This window comes from Lathyrus oleraceus, chromosome 2 (genome assembly GCF_024323335.1).
Source record: "Lathyrus oleraceus cultivar Zhongwan6 chromosome 2, CAAS_Psat_ZW6_1.0, whole genome shotgun sequence".
NCBI classification, from domain to species: domain Eukaryota; kingdom Viridiplantae; phylum Streptophyta; class Magnoliopsida; order Fabales; family Fabaceae; genus Lathyrus; species Lathyrus oleraceus.
In genome coordinates this window covers 147,194,042-147,212,134 of record NC_066580.1, presented here as the reverse complement: position 1 = coordinate 147,212,134, position 18,093 = coordinate 147,194,042, and the positions used below count along the sequence as shown (strand labels likewise).

Below are 18,093 nucleotides of genomic sequence, written 5' to 3'. Positions count from 1 at the left end.
TTATATATAGCCAGACAAAGCATCAAGTTTTTGGCACCGTTGTCTGGGACCTGTTTTAGTCAAATAGTGTGATTCTTCCATTGCACGGTATAGACTAAGGTAAAAAAACGAAAACTAATCTTCTCTCCTTTTCTTTCCCTGATTGTATGCCAAGTACTCGCTCACAAGGCGATAACTTAGCACCACCAATCCCTGAATTAGAGCGTTTCATATACGTGAGATGCCGAATACACGAATATCAACAAAAGTACGGTATTCCCGATATCTCATTTCCTCTTAAATCAGAAGAAAAACCAAACATGGCTAACGAAGTACCACAGAATCGTCCTCTCAAATTCTACGCTACCCCGTCTCAACAAGAACCTCACAACAGCATTGCTGCCCCCGCTATTAATCGAAACGATTTCGAGCTGAAACCCTCACTCTTATCAGCCGTCCAACAACATCAATTTGTTGGAAATCCAACAGAAGATCCTAATGAACACCTGACCAAGTTTGTGCAGTACGCGGATACTGTAAATCGAATGGTGTATCTCAAGATGCGATAAGACTGCACCTTTTTCCCTTTTCTCTAAGAGACAGAGCTCGGGCTTGGTTGCAATCCTTGCCCTCCAACTCCGTTACAACATGGGAGGAGCTGAAGAACGTCTCCTTATCCCGATACTTTCCGCCGAGCAAAACTGCTATGCTGAGAGCTCAAATCAACGGATTCAGGCAAAAAGATGTGGAAACTCTCTACGAAGCGTGGGAGAGATACAAGGACATGATGAGGATATGTCCACATCACGGTCTAGAAGACTGGGTGATCATTCACACGTTTTATAATGGGCTTCTGTACAACACAAGACTTACAATAGACGCTACCGCGGGCGGTGCACTTATGGATAAGCCATACACTGAAGCCTATCAACTCATTGAAAACATGGCCCAAAACCATTGCCAATGGGGAGGTGAACGAACTCCAGTGGAAAAGTCCCAAACTAAGGGTGGAATGTACGAAATCAGTAGCCTTGACCATGTTCATGCAAAGGTAGATGCCTTTGTCCAAAAATTAGATAACTTGGCCATACCACCCGCAACCACCGTGGCTGCTGTAACTCCAAACTGTGAGCTATATGGAAATCCTGGACACACTGCACAAGAATGTCAAATATTAGCAGGAGTCCCAACTGATCAAGTGAACTACAAACAAGGAAATCCCTATTCAAATACTTACAACCCTGGTTGGAAAAACCATCCCAATTTCTCGTATAAGAATAACAATGCCCTTTATGCACCTGGACAAACACCAGTTGTTCCACCTGGATATCAAAAACCAGCCAATAATGCTCCTAACATGCCTAGGAAGTCAAATCTCGAGTTGATGATGGAAAGCTTCATAGCTACTCAAGCTCAAACAAACAAGGACTTCTTGAACCAAAACATACATACTAGCGAGCAACTTAAACAACTAGCGAACAAAGTAGACGCCTTAGCCACCCACAATAAAATGCTTGAAACACAGATTTCACAAGTGGCTCAACATCAAGCATCTACAGCCGCTCCAGCTGGAACATTTCCTGGACAGCCGCAACCTAATCCTAAGGGACATGCAAATGCCGTTATACTGAGAAGTGGAAAAGAAGTAGATGGACCCGTAGATCCGAGACCAAAACCCTGCCATGTACCAAAAACCAGATAAAACCTCTACTGAGCAGGTGAATGAACCAAAGGAAACAAAAGATAATACCCAGAAGGCCGAAGAGAAAGAGAAACCTTATGTGCCTCCACCACCTTATAAACCACCCATTCCGTATCCTCAAAGACTCAAAAGTTCTAAAACTGCCAATCAATTTAGGAAATTTGTTGAGCTTCTGAAGCAATTAAACATTACGATACCCTTTACAGAAGCCATCACACAAATTCCCTCCTATGCCAAATTTCTTAACGAAATCCTATCCTATAAGAAAAAGATTGAGGATGACGAAACAGTTACACTTACTGTCGAGTGTAGCGCCATAATCCAGAACAACATGCCTCCCAAACTAAAAGACCTGGGTAGTTTCTCCATACCCTGTGTCATTGGAAAGTTTGTCATAGACAAAGCTCTATGCGATCTAGGAGCCAGCATTAGCGTAATGCCCCTAACCATTTGTAGAAGGCTCAATATGGGAGAGTTAAGACCGACAAAGATGTCCGTTCAATTAGCTGACCGTTCGATTAAATATCCTGTCGGTATACTTGAGAATGTCCCAGTTCGTGTAGGTCAATTTTACATTCCTACCGACTTCATAATCATGGACATTAAAGAAGATGCCAGTACACCTATCATTCTAGGAAGGCCATTCTTGGCTACCTCCGGAGCCATCATCGACGTAAAGAGAGGTAAGCTGACATTCGAAGTTGGAGAGGAAAAGGTTGAATTCATCTTAACCCAATTCTTACAAGCGCCAGCTATAGACGACACCTGTTATTTGCTTGATGTCATAGACGAATGCGTGAGAGAGATGGAGATGGAAGAAACCACGTATTCTGAAATAATGAAAATCCAAATCCCTCCAATCCTTGAAGACAACAATTGGCATGAATCATACCAAAACGAAAGTCTAAGCGAATGCTTAGCACTTACACCCGACCACATGCCATGCCCAAAGAAACCTAACTTGGAATTAAAAACACTACCAAAGAACCTAAGATACGAATTCCTAGACACTGAACTGAAAAGACCAGTAATAGTCAACGCTGACTTAGGACAGATGGAAACCGAGAAATTATTAGATATCCTAAGAAAGTATCGAACAGCGTTAGGATATAACATCGCCGATCTAAAAGGAATAAGTCCTTCAATCTGTATGCATCGTATTATGCTGGAGGAAGACTGCAAAACCTCTAGAGAGCACCAGAGAAGGATCAACCCAATTCTAAGTATTGTGGTCAAGGATGAAGAAAAGAAACTTCTAGACGCAGGAATCATATACCCAATCTCAGATAGTCAATGGGTTAGCCTCGTTCATGTAGTACCTAAAAAAAGGAGGTGTTACAGTTGTTAAGAACAAGAAGGGAGAATCCATAGCACAAAGAGTTGTGACCGAAAGTAGAATGTGTATTGACTATAGAAAACTGAATAAAGCCACTCGTAAAGATCATTTCCCTCTACCTTGTTGGTGTAAGCCCTAGAGGCCAATACTTTTGGTACTTGTATCGAATTATTTATTAATAATAAAAGGCTTTTTCTTTATTACGATTGTTTAATAAAGTCCCTAGAATAGCTAGTCCGTTTAATGCATCAAGTGTAACTTGATCATGAGACCACATTAAACATAAGGACACTATTCTTAAAGTATCCGTAGTCGAGCTTTATTGTGAAGTGGGATAACATTAAAGCATTAAGACTATTATGTTTGTAGACTGATGATCACATCTCATGGATCATGGATAAAGAGTTATCAAGTCTTAAACATAGGTATGAATATTAAGAGTAATATTTATACCGGATTGGACCGCTATGATAATACTATATAGAAAGTTATGCAAAGTGTCATAAGTTATTCTCATGGTGATAATGGTGTATGCCACTCTTCGACCTGAAACCACTATGGACCCTAGATGTGGAGTCGAGTGCTTTGTTGCTGATCTAACATTGTCCGTAACTGGATAATCATAAAGACAGTTGATGGGTACTCCACGAAGCATGCTGAGGGACATGAGTGTCCTAGATGGAATTTGCCCATCCTGCGTAACAGGATAAATGTCTATGGGCCCAATATTGAACTGGACAAGGATGACACGGTCTATACCTTGTGTTCAATATAGACATAAGGGCAAAAAGGTAATTATACACATAATTATTATCACAGGAGGTTTTGTCAGATCACATGACATTTTCGTGTCTTGGGTAGCAGTGATGTGTTGCTAGATACCGCTCACTGTTTATTATGTTAAATGCGTGATTTAATATAATTGCCAACGTCGCGAAAACCTACAGGGTCACACACAAAGGACGGATTGATGAGAGATAGAGTAACTAAGAAACATCGTAAGGTACGGTGTACTTAAGTAGAATACGAAGTATGGTAAGGTACCAAATACTTAAGTGATTTTGGCATATTATGAGATATGGGCCAAAATACACTTAAGTGGGCTTTTTGGCTTGAAGCCCACACAAGTGGTTCTATAAATAGAACTCTTGTACAGAAGCATTGTATGGGAATACAACACAACTGAAGAGTTGGAATTTCGTATCTCTCTCTCTCACTCAAAGCCTTCATTCGTACCAGCTAGCACTGAGATTGAAGGAATCCGTTCGTGTGGACTGAGTAGAGACGTTGTCATCGTTCAACGTTCGTGATCGCCACAAAAGGTAACGATTCTATCACTGATCATGCTCATTCGTAAGGATCACTAAATGGAGAAATTTTTAAATTCCGCTGCGCCTTGGATGGCAATTCTCCTTCATACCTTTCATATATCAAATGCTTGAATGACTGGCTAAGCATTCTCACTTCTTCTACCTAGACGGTTATTCAGGATTCTTTCAAATCCCAATCCATCCTGACGACCAAGAAAAGACTACCTTCACATGCCCTTATGGTACATTCGCCTACCGACGAATGCCATTTGGCCTATGTAACGCTCCCGCAACATTTCAAAGATGCATGATGGCAATCTTTGCAGATTTTATAGATGACATCATGGAAGTCTTCATGGACGATTTTTCTGTTTGCGGTTAGAGTTTTGAAGGATGTCAATCTAACCTCGAAATGGTACTCAAAAGATGCGTGAAAGTAAACCTCGTTCTAAACTGGGAGAAATGCCATTTTATGGTTCAACAAGGAATTGTATTAGGTCACGTGGTATCTGACAGAGGAATTGAAGTGGACAAAGCTAAAATCGAAATTATAGAGAACCTTCAACCTCCGAAAACCGTTCGGGAGATAAGAAGCTTTCTAGGACACGCCGGTTTCTATCGACGTTTTATTAAAGATTTCTCAAAAATAACCAAACCACTTACAGGATTATTAATGAAGGACGCTAACTTCATATTTGATGAAAAATGCTTAACATCGTTCAACCAACTGAAAACATCTTTAATCACCGCACCCATAATGCAACCACCTGACTGGAGATTACCATTTGAAATCATGTGCGATGCGAGTGATTACGCAGTAGGCGCATTACTAGGACAAAGGAAGGATAAGAAGCTTCATGCTATTTACTATGCGAGTAGAACGCTTGATCCTGCCCAAATGAACTACGCCACCACTGAGAAAGAACTTCTAGCTATCGTGTTCGCATTGGACAAATTTCGTTCCTACCTGGTGGGGGCGAAAATTATCATCTATACCGACCACGCTGCTATTAGATATTTGTTAAGTAAGAAGGATGCCAAACCAAGACTTTTAAGATGGATCCTGCTCTTACAAGAATTTGATTTAGAAATAAAAGATAAGAAAGGTACTGAGAATGTAGTAGCAGATCACTTATCTCGTATCGAAGGGAACAAACCTGAACAAACCCCAATCAATGATGATTTCCCTTACGAACGACTCATAGCCCAAATGGAAAGTGATATGTCTGAACTGACATTAAGCGATACAGAAATAGAAGAATCCGTGGAAGAAGTACACACGAATGCAACTCTGCCATGGTACGCTGACTTCGTCAACTACCTAGCCGTCAGAGTACTTCCGCCGGACCTATCTTATCAACAAAAGAAGAAGTTCTTTCATGACCTAAAACAGTATTACTGGGATGAACCCCTTCTTTTCAAAAGAGGGACCGACGGTATTTTCCGTCGATGTGTTCCTGAGGATGAAATCGATGATATAATCTCTAATTGCCATTCCGCCCCCTTATGGAGGGCATGCAAGTACCTCAAAGACCTGCACTAAGATCCTGCAATCCGGCCTATTTTGGCCTACCCTATGGAAAGACGTCCATAACGCAATTATAAAATGCGACCGGTGCCAACGCACTGGCAACATCTCAAGATGCGATGAAATTCCACAAATAGGAATCTTAGAAGTCGAAGTCTTTGATGTATGGGGGATTGACTTCATGGGACCATTCCCAGCTTCTTTTGGTAATAAATACATACTCGTTGCTGTCGACTATGTCTCAAAATGGATCGAGGCTGTAGCCTCTCCCACAAATGACACACGAGTAGTAATCAAGCTATTCAAAAATATTATCTTTCCCAGATTCGGTGTGCCGAGACTAGTAGTTAGTGATGGTGGCTCCCACTCCATATCGAATATATTTGGAAAACTCCTTCTGAAGTACGGAGTACGACACCGCATAGCAACACTGTATCATCCACAAACTAGCGGGCAAGTCGAAGTCTCGAATCGAGAAATAAAACAAATTCTTGAGAAAACCATAGGAATATCTAGAAAGGACTGGTCATCCAAGCTAAACGAAGCTCTGTGGGCCTACCGAACGGCTTACAAAACCCCGATAGGAACCACACCCTTCAAACTAGTTTATGGTAAATCTTGCCACCTCCCTGTAGAACTGGAACACAAAGCGTATTGGGAAATTAAAACCCTTAACATCAACTACACTTCCGCAAGCGAGAAACGGATTCTGGAGATCCACGAATTAGAATAGCTCAGATTGGACGCTTACGAGAACGCCAAGATCTACAAAGAACGAACCAAAAGATGGCATGACAAACGCATCTCTAGGAAGGAGTTTAAAGTCGGCGACATGGTGCTGCCATTTAATTCAAGACTTAAACTCTTTCCAGGAAAACTCAAATCTCGGTGGTCTGGTCCTTTCGAGATCACCAAGGTTCTCACTAGTGGTGCGATATAAATAAAAGGTAGAAATAGTGACCCTTTCATAGTAAACGGGATGCGCCTAAAGCATTATCATAATATAGAAAACAGAGACTATTCGAACAACCTCAGACTCATAGAGTTGCCCGCTCAACCCCAAACCTAGTACAAAACGACACTACTGTCGAACTTCCGACATTAAACAAAGTGCTTAGTGGGAGACAACCCACCTTACTTCTTTTGGTTATTTTTCTTACTATCTAGTTTCTCCTTTCTTTAATTTTTCTTCGTTATTTTTGTTTGCTCCCCCTTCTTGATTCTTTGCAGTCACTCTTGTTGTTTCTAGAAACTAACTTAGATATACTGGATACTGACTAACAGGAAAATTACTAATTAGTTAGTTAATTACATTCATCATGCAACTACCAGAGACAATTTTCAGAGGTCGAGTTCAACGCAGGCGGTATGATTATCTAGCCAGGAAGAATATGGCATTGACCATCTATTATGATGGACCGGCCATGGATAAATTAGGCATCCGAGATATCACCCTATATATGTTTAGCCAGCTGGGGTGGGAGAACACAGCCATTAAGAGACGGTTTGTCATGTATCGTGAGCTAACCTTAGAATTCCTGAGTTCCCTTGTATACATCCCTGAACATGGTTACGGACTTAACAAAGGGTTAATATCCTTTAGGTTATTTAGCATGGACTTCACCTACACCCGTCGAGACCTTGTTGACCTCTTAGGATTCTCTAGCGGCCCTTTCATCTTTACTACCCGCCATGAGGACCTTATCGATGACATTAATCTCGATGACTTCTGGGGTTGCATATCCGGAGAATCCAACCCAAACCCGAATGAGATGCACTCATAAAAGATCTATAACCCTGCTATCCGCTATTTTCATAACATGCTAGCCCACACCTTATTTGGTAAGGAAGAGAATAACACATTAGTGTCCCGAGATGAACTCTTCATCCTGCTGTGTGTCGATCAAGGTCGACACGTCAATATAGTATCATTCATGATGGAAAGATTTGTCCACCTTGCTAAGAATAATCGTACCCCACTAATCATAGGAGGCCTAGTTACCATGATAGCAGACGCTATAGGACTTGTACGCCCACTTTATGAGCTTATACCTTTTGGAAACATCCGCCCAATGGGTATCGACTTTTGCTTTAACCGCAGAATCATAGGTAACATTGGGACGGATACCTTTGATTATCTAATCAGTAATGAAGTGGTTCGACTTTTCACCTTGCCTAACCATGAGAAAACGAGTGTTCACAACCGAGATAACTGGCTCTATGACTTAGAGAAACACCATATCGATCCACTTTCACCTCCCACTACACCGCCCAAATATGAGTGGTTAATGACCTTATCCTTAAGGAAGAATCTGACCCTGAAACACCTCCCAACTATTATAACATTGCTGAACCGGTTCCTCCATCTTGTGCTGATAATCATGCCATGCTCATCACCCGTCTGAATACTTTCCAAGTTGACATCACCATTGTGAAAGAAGAGATAAAGCTCATACGCTTTGATGTCTTAGGCCTGATGGATATAGCCGTTGAGCAGTTTCATTATCTGAACGAAGTTGTTGCTGCATTGGGACAAAAACGTGGCTGAAATTTCTGACCACTGATTTCTCCTACTCGCACTAAGTAATGAGGACACTGCTTTGTATTGTGTGGGGAGGGAGCACTTTTATTTACTACATTACTTGTTCTATTGTTTTCATTTGCTATGTTATCGCTACATTTTTTTCTATGATACATCCAATTTCAATTTATTAATTCAATTGCTATTTATTTAATTAAGCTTATTTCATCTATCTATTTATTTCTGCATTTATGTTGTTAAATTCATATTGATTAGCTATTATTTATGCTGCTATTCTGCTGTGTTGAGAATTTTTTTGAATTTAGCGTGTGACGACCGTCACTATAGGGTGACGTTCGTCTCGCAGACGTGACGACTGTCACGAATCTGGAACGATCGTCACACACATGAAACTGACCGTTACGAGCAAGTGACAGTTGCAGAAGACCATTACGCATCCGTTGCTCGTGACGACCGTCACACCCTTGTGACGACCGTCACGAATTCCAAAGAGCACGCCTATAAAAGCAGGCGCTCTTTCTCCCTTTTTTCCTCGCCAATATTCACTCTCCTATATTCTGATCATCATCTATTCAATTCTTCACTATTTTTATGCGAGCGCATAACTCACAAACCTTCCACCTCACCCACCAACACCAAAAGTTTCATCCAACTCATCAAATGGCCCGTCAAGAAAGAGGCACTCCCGACCTATCAACTGTCACATTCCGCGATGGAGAAGCCGGCGAACGCCAAAGAAGCAACTACCTCAAATTCTATCAACGCTCCGTTCAAGTCACGAGGTATGTGGATCATGAATGCCTAAGGGAGTTAGGACTTTTGGAGGGTGTGGAATGGATTCTAGCTGCCTCCACCTTGACGCAGCTCTGTACCACACCGCAGCCAACCTACGAAGCGCTGACCCTGGAATTTCTAAGCTCCTACTCTTACATCACTCCACCTGGCGCTACCCAATATCTCACCGATGTAGCCACATTTAGAATGTTCAGCATCGAGTATTCCCTTAATCAAACCTTGATAGCGCAAATGCTTGGTTTCCGACATGGAGAAGGAATCCACTGCTGCATTCCAGAAGGATGGTCTGATATAGCATTCCAAGTTTGGCACAACCTCACCCACATGAACGCAACGAGCTGGGATACACTTAACGCTACATATATCCACAACCCAGCCATCAGATACTTTCACAGAGTCCTGGGGCACACAGTTTTTGGAAGAGTCAGCAACCACAAGGTAAACTCTAAGGAAATTTTCCTTCTCCACTGTGTGTTTGCCCAAACTGCGTTCAATGTCACTCCTTTCCTTCTAGCTAACATCCAGGTTGCTTGCATGAGAGGCAGCCAGGCGTTTTGTTGTGGGGGAATTATCACCTCCATAGCATTAGGCTTGAACCTGGGAGATAGGCTAGCCAACTTACCAGCCCTGGAAGCAGAATTCCTCGACATCGACTACTGTCGTGCCTCACACCTAATCAAAGCAAGAGATGATGGGAAGTATCATCCTATTGTCAGATACAAGACGGTAAAGAGCATCATCATGCCCAACAGGAACCGCACAGATCCAAGAGAAATGACAAATTGGACCTTCGATCTGGAGGCCCCCGAGCCAACTAATGGAAATCCTGGTAATGGTACAGATGAAGTCGAAGAAGAGCTTGACAGAGGCATGCCCCAACCATCTCAAGAGCACGCTGCAGAGACCTCCTCCCGAGGACAAAGAAGAAGTGAACGAAGACCCGCCTCCATGGAAAACATCTACGCCGAGATGTTGAGACACAATCAAATCATGGAAGACCGCCAAACAAAAATGATGCAAGTGATCCAGCAAATGCAGCGGGATCAGCACGATTATGCTCACTGGCATGGCCAGGGGATGGCAGAACTTTCAGACCAGATGAGTGCCCTGACTTATTACGTAGATACCACCCAGGAGTACACTCAGGACGTAGGATTGGATCCTACCCAGCGAGGACGAGGTGAGCGCGCAAGAGCAAGAGCCTGAGCACGGAGAAGCCAACCGCGTAATGATGAGCAGTGATTTTTTGTTTCTTTTCTTTTTTACTTATGTATACTGTCGCATTGAGGACAATGCAATTTTCAAATGTAGGAGGAAATCCTTATCACTCCTCTACTTGTTTCTATTGCTAATATTTTCAGCCAATACAAAAAATTTTGCTTGTCCTTTTTCAATCATTTACACATATTTTGGCATAACAAAAATTTCCCTTAAGATTAAATGCATACCCTACAAGTACATAGGTTGTCCCGAGAAGGCTTTGTCAGGAAAACCGAGAAAGATCTAACAAGATTGATACCATCCTGACACCCTAGACCCCTTATTTCTACGAGATCAGTTTGAATAACCATTATACCGACACCTTAAGTCTCCATTCTAGATTAACCCCTAGTAGTTTATACTAGCAGTCAGCACTGTCTCAAGCGCAAACCACGTGGAGAGCCGATGAATATAAGTGTTTGATGCCTACAAATCAAGAAACTCCTTCATACTGTTGCTATCAAGAAATTGATAAAAAGAACCATTACAAAATGTTACAAAGTTATGCAAAAAGAAGGAATAAAAACCCCAGTTGGTTGGTCCAGAGGTACCTGGTCCTGGACTCGGTAAGACGAACTACGGTTCGATCCCCCACAACCTTCAAATGGGATATATACAGGGGTACCACACTAGTGTACCAGACCCCCGTGCCAAGAAAAGGATCAAAGTCACTAACCGGCTACTTCACTAAGTGCGTGCGGAGGCAAAGGGCTTAATGTGATTGCGCTAGAATAAAACCGGGTGAAATAGAAACAGAGACACTAGGTCGAGCTATAATAGCATGATTCGAACTGGCTTGTGTAAAGGAGAGATCTATGATAAAGCTGAAAGCTTGTGTCATCACAGTATCTTTGGTGTTTCACTCAATATCGGACATCCTAACAATCCACCTGATAACCACGTACGAACAGGTAATGTATCCGCGTTTAAATTCTATTTTTCAAATTGTGTTTGCTTGAGGACAAGCAAAGATTCAAGTTTAGGGGAGTTTGATAACGCGAAAACACATCAGATAATTGCCTCATTTTACACTCAAAGATCACACCGTTTCGGTTAATATCCCGATTATTGCGCAAGTATTCGTGTTGTTTTTGCAGGTATTTGAATCTCCATGCACTAAAGAGAAAAATGAAGAAAAGGAAGAAAAAGAAGAAGAAATACGTTGAAAAGCACGGAAAAACCAGAAAAATAGAAAATGCAGAATTTATTGATGTGACGATCTTCACAGGCTCATGACGACCGTCACGACCCAGCTTGTGACGACCGTCACAGGCCCATGACGACCGTCACGAGGCCAGAATTTACGTTTTGAAACAGTCGGCAACAGGCACCCAAAAGTGCCTATATTTCCTCCAACAAACTTTTCCCACGATTTCCTCTCTCAAGACCAAGTGTTCCTTGAATTCCTCAACTACCAAGACCTAATGGACACTATATAAAGGACTCAATTGGGAAAAATTGGGGACGCCTACTTTGATTTGACGCTCTGCAATTTAATTTCCAGTTTTTAGCATTCACTTTTTCTTTCTTTCCAGCAACCTTGTTTTCGTTGCCTTATTGTATTCGCCATTCTTTTCATAGTTTCCCTTTTCCAATTAGTTTTTCAGTTAGCCATAGTAGTAGTTTCCTACACTGGGGAGCTACTACACCTTTGTTTAATTTTAAGTAGTAATCTGTATTGAAGAAACAAAGCCTACCGACTTGTGGAGGACTGCTAAAGTGCTCCAAGAATCGCTATACTATGTACTTCGATATCCAGGTTTTTATTGAATTATTATTATTGTTGCCCATTTATTGTTATAAGCATGTTTGTCGTTGAGTTAATCTGTTTATGCCTTGCGATTGCTTTAATTAATATGTTCGGCTAAACTACCGGTATCGATATGTAGCAACTTAATTTGATGGGATTTAATAATAACCGGTGAAAACCCTTTTTTCTCAAATAACCTTTTAGGTTGAAGTTTTTAATCTAAATTTAACTTTATCACAAAAGCGTGAAAAGCTATTTAATACGATTTTGCCATGAGAGTGGGAAATTAACTAAGGTGAAAACCAACAATCGCGAGAGCGTGAGGCTCGAGATGGATAGTAAAAATTAGGCATTGGGTTTAAAAACAGCGAGAGCACTTTAAAAACAATTAGAATTTATTTATTTTCAAAAAGTAATTTTGACTTCAAATGGGACAGCGAGAGCGTACATTCTGACTTAAAGTTATAGGCCAAATCAACAACCACGAGAGTGTGAGATAAAGTCTTTTAAATGAACATTTTCTACTGAGATATATTTGGCATTTAAACTATTCACCGGTGACTTATCGAATCCCTGACGATTAATGCGCTGCATACTGATTCCTTCCCTTTATTCTTTCTTAAAACCGAAAATTTCCCTTAGATTTACTATATTACCCCCGAACTCTTACTAATCTATTCCCTTAGCTAAACACAGTGACGTTAGCAACACTAGTTTGACCATAGGTCCCTGTGGGATCGATATCTTTTAAAACTAAAGCGACTAGACTATGCACTTGCAGTCAAGTACCCGACAGACTATATTTTATATATAGCCAGACGAAGATCAGCAAATTCGACCATCTTTCGTCTGGTGAAAACAAAGGCTTGATCCGCGGTTAAGGTTTCAGGCACTCCAAACCTGCAGATGATATGACTCTAGACAAATCTTATCACGGTTTTCGGGTCGACCTTTTCCAAGGGTATTGTTTCTACCTATTTGGTAAAGTAGTCAATACCTACCAAGATATATTTGTGACCTCTAGAAGATGATGGTCGAATTTCACCAACCAGGTCTAATGCCCAACCTATGAAAGGCCAAGGCTTTACCACTGAATGTAATTCGCTGGAAGGGATATTTTGGATCCCAACATGCTTTTAACCCTCTTAACATACTTTAGCAAATTCTATGCAATTTTTTAACATGGTTGGCCAGTAGATGCCATGTCAAAATAAGAGTCATTTCATTTTGTGGCCTGCTTGGTATACGCCATAAGATCAACTATGGTCGTCGAAGAATGTTACATATGCTTCATTTTTACTAAGTCATTTCAAAAGGATCCCTTCTGGGGTCTTTTTAAATAATTTGTTACCCATGATGGTATAACTTAGTCTTATATTTGACCTTTCGACAAAGATGTGCCATGATTTGAAGAAGAACTTTTGGTGGTCCGGCATGAAGAGAGACATTTGCATAATATGCTACATAGTGTGTGGTTTGTATATAGGTGAAGATGGAGCATCAGAGGCCAAGAGGTATGTTACAACCATTAGAAATACTAGTGTGGAAGTGGGACAACATTTCCATGGAATTCATAGTTGGATTACTGTGATACCCCAATTTTGTCCGGATAAGGAAAATCTTCAACCAGCATTCACTACCCAATGTTATAAGACATGGATTGTATCTTAAAGACACGGGTTCTATTTTAAGGTTTCTCAGCCCTTGGTGGCATCAAGTCTTCAATGACATTTTCATCTGTTGAGATCCTTAAGAAGATATCTGCTGCATTTGTCTTTTACTGAAGCATGGGAAGGTATGTGCATTTTTTGTTAGCAAGGCCCATTTTGGTTTATCCATGAGAACTTTTTGTTTAAAAAAGGGGTTCATTCACATGATTAATATTGTAAAGTGTGGTGTGAATCTTTTACATTACTAATCCAAAATTCATTTGATTATTAGTAAGTATTAAGAGTCATGGATATTTTCTATAATCATTTATTATTAAGCATTTCCACATGTTTATGAACTCAAGTTGAATTTTTTAGCATGTGTTTTGTTTTAAGCTAAGATGGATCATTGGAAAAGACTATGGTGATGAATAATATTTTAAACTCACTTTGAAATTGTTTTTTTATGGCTTATGACAGTTTAAGCCAAGACCTCCAAGAAGACAACTTGACCCTCTACCAGTACCTTATAGTCAGATATTCCCGTATCTGCAGAAGGAGGGCCTTATAACATTGAGGGAATTAAAACCAGCTGTCTTTCCGTATCCACCTGGATACGACGCTAATGCCCATTGTGAATTTCACATGGGAGCACCTGGTCATACTTTGGAAAACTGTTTCGCATTTCAGAATCGAGTACAAGACTTGATCGAAGCCAAGGTCGTTTCTTTCACTCCAAGACGCCCGAACGTGAATACCAACCCTATGCCGACACATAAGGATGCTTCCGTCAGTGCCATTGAGGAGAGTGATGAAGGCAGACTGATTCGTAAGGTTGAAGAGATTCAAACCCCTATCACCATGATAGGAGCACAATTGCTGAAGAGTGGTCTAATCCTGGAAGAGCTGGTGGAGGAAGAGAATAATGAAGGGTTGAGGAGTTTTATACAACAAATGCTGGATCGAGGCGAGCTACAGATAACTTACCGTGTCAAGAGCAAGTGTTGGGAAGAGATAGCCGTGGTAGATATCCCCTATGATGAGGTCAAAGTAGAAATACCCATAATCTCGTTGGTGATAGAGTTCCCAGCACCATTCGAATATAAAGATGAGAAGGCAGTCCCATGGATATACCAGCCCAGAGCTTTTAAGCAGGGGCAGGAAGATAAACCTTTAATGATTAACGAACCAAATGTCACTTCAATTGTGGGGCCAGCAAGAATGACGCGCAGTGGCCGACTGTTCGCACCAAGAACTGCTGATACGTCTGAGAGAGCTAAAGGGAAGGAGGCTGCTATCCAAACCCCCATTCCTAATCAGGGAATGCAAGACATGCACCTGTCTTCTAAAGCTGGTGTCACTCGTGAGGAGGCTGAGGAGTTTTTGAAAATAATCAAGAAAAGCGATTACAAGGTGGTGGACCAGCTAAACCAAACACCTTCCAAAATTTCCATGTTATCTCTCCTACTTAACTCCGAAGCACACAGGAATTCCCTGTTGAAGGTATTAAGCGCCGCTCATATCACCAAAGACATAACAATAGAACAATTTGATGACGTGATAGCTTGTGTGACTACTGGAAATTTCTTGGGTTTTAATGATGATGAACTATCGATTGAAGGAAAGAACCATAACAAGGCTCTCCACATCTCCTTGAAGTGCATGGATACTATACTGTCAAGGGTGTTGGTAGACACGGGTTCCTCTTTGAATGTCATGCCAAAGACGACCTTGATAAAACTGCCAGTGGAAGGGATAAGTATGAAGCCCAACACCTTAATCGTAAAAGCATTTGATGGCTCAAGGCGTGCAGTGATAGGAGAGGTTGACTTACCAACCAAGATAGGTCCAACAGTTTTTAATATTACATTCCAGGTCATGGATATACATCCTGGCTACAGTTGCTTACTCGGGAGACCCTGGATTCATTCCGCAGGTGCTGTCACCTCCACTCTACATCAAAAACTAAAATTCATCACAAATGACAAAATGATTGTGGTTGGAGGAGAAGAAGATATCTTGGTCAGTCACTTAACATCTTTTCGGTATATCGAGGTGGATGGCGAAATCACTGAGACACCATTCCAATCCCTGGAAGTGGTAAACATGATGGCCGTTCAACAAACCTTGGAAGTCCCGAAATCCGGACCATCCATGGCCTCATGGCAAGGAGCTAAAGCCGTTATGGAAAGTGAAGATGCACAAGACTGGGGCAAAGTGGTGGAATTGAAAGAGAAACGAGACAAGTTTGGCTTGGGGTATGACCCATCATCACACAAAGTTGGTAACCAATCTGACAAAGAGAAGATTCCTTCTGTGGAGAAAACATTCACCAGCGCTGGCCACATCTTTGGTAAGCAGGTGGCAATGATCAGTGAAGAAGACCGCAAGGAGGGGGAGTCCACCTGGATGCGTCAAGCCGTACCTAATGAAGAACTAACAAACTGGAAGGCTGTGGAAGTTCCCCAAATATTTCAAAAGTAATTTTATCATTTTTAGACAAAACCCTGTGCTCTGCCCAAGGCACAGTGGCATGTTGTAGGGCCTCCTTTATCTTTTTCAAGAGTTTTTATCATTAATGAAATGACGTTTTGCATTCAAATTTTTGTTCCTTTTCTTTCGTTTTGATCTATTTACGAAAATGGCAATCAATTTTTTATGCACGCACTTTCTAAATAAACCGCATAAATCATAACATGCAGAAACACCACCGAGACTATTGATAACAACACTGCTATGGTCCAATATGACTTTGATTGTCCAATCTACCAAGCTAAAGACGAAGTGGGGGAAGATTGCGAACTCCCTGAAGAGTTGGCCAGATTACTCAGACAAGAAGAAAAGGTCATTCAACCACACCAGGAAGACGTTGAAGTTATCAATCTGGGAACAGAAGAAGATAAGAGAGAAGTAAAGGTAGGTGTAGCGCTTCAAGATACAGTGAAGACAAGACTGATAGAGCTCCTCCACGAATATGATGACGTGTTTGCTTGGTCATACCAAGACATGCCCGAATTAGACACTGACATCGTGACCCACAAGCTTCCCCTTAAAGAAGAATGCCCTGCTGTCAAACAAAAGCTAAGAAGAACTCGACCAGATATGGCTCTCAAGATCAGAGAAGAGGTGAGAAAGCAGTTTGACGCTGGTTTCCTGGAAGTCGCTAAATACCCACAATGGGTTGCCAACATTGTACCAGTGCCGAAGAAAGATGGAAAAGTCCGCATGTGCGTGGACTACCGAGACTTAAACAGAGCCAGTCCCAAAGACGATTTACCATTACCTCACATCGACGTACTGGTGGATAACACAGCTCAATTCTCCGTGTTTTCCTTCATGGATGGTTTCTTAGGATACAATCAAATTAAAATGGATCCCGAAGACATGGAGAAGACCACGTTCATCACTCCTTAGGGCACCTTTTGTTACAAAGTAATGCCGTTTGGTTTAAAAAACGCTGGGGCAACAAATCAACGTGCCATGGTGACCCTCTTTCACGACATGATTCATGAAGAGATCGAGGTGTATGTCGATGACATGATTGCTAAATCCCAGACAGAAGAAGAGCACATCACCAACCTGGAGAAACTATTCACTCGTTTGAGGAAGTTTAGGTTGAGACTTAATCCTAATAAATGCACATTTGGGGTTCGATCTGGGAAGCTTTTAGGCTTTATTGTAAGCCAAAAGGGAATTGAAGTAGATCCTGACAAGGTTCGAGCCATTCAGAACATGCCTGCACCAAAGACTGAGAAGGAGGTTCGTGGTTTCTTAGGGAGACTAAATTACATCGCCATGTTTATTTCTCACCTCACTGCAACATGCAAACCAATATTCAAGCTTCTGAGGAAGAATCAAGGCGTGGAGTGGAATGAGGATTGTCAGATAGCCTTTGATAAAATCAAGGAATACTTGCAAGAGCCACCGATTCTAATACCCCCTGTTGAAGGAAGACCTCTCATCATGTATCTAACCGTGCTCGATGAATCCATGGGTTGTGTATTGGGACAACAAGATGAGACTGGTAGAAAAGAGCATGCCATCTATTATCTGAGCAAGAAATTTAATGATTGTGAGACCAGATATTCACTACTCGAGAAGACTTGTTGTGCATTCACATGGGCTGCTAAGCGTCTCAGGCAGTACATGCTAACTCATACAACTTGGCTGGTATCTAAAATGGATCCCATCAAGTACATATTCGAGAAACTAGCTCTCACTGGTAGGATTGCTCGATGGCAG

The 18,093-nt window shown here is 41.5% G+C and overlaps 1 non-coding gene across 1 annotated transcript; it reads right to left on the bottom strand.

The window, feature by feature from the left end:
* Positions 1–685: 685 nt before the first annotated feature.
* LOC127124939 (small nucleolar RNA R71) lies at positions 686–792 on the bottom strand. Its single transcript, XR_007804413.1, has one exon. It is a non-coding gene; the product is annotated as a small nucleolar RNA R71 (small nucleolar RNA).
* Between the last annotated feature and the right edge of the window lie 17,301 nt (positions 793–18,093).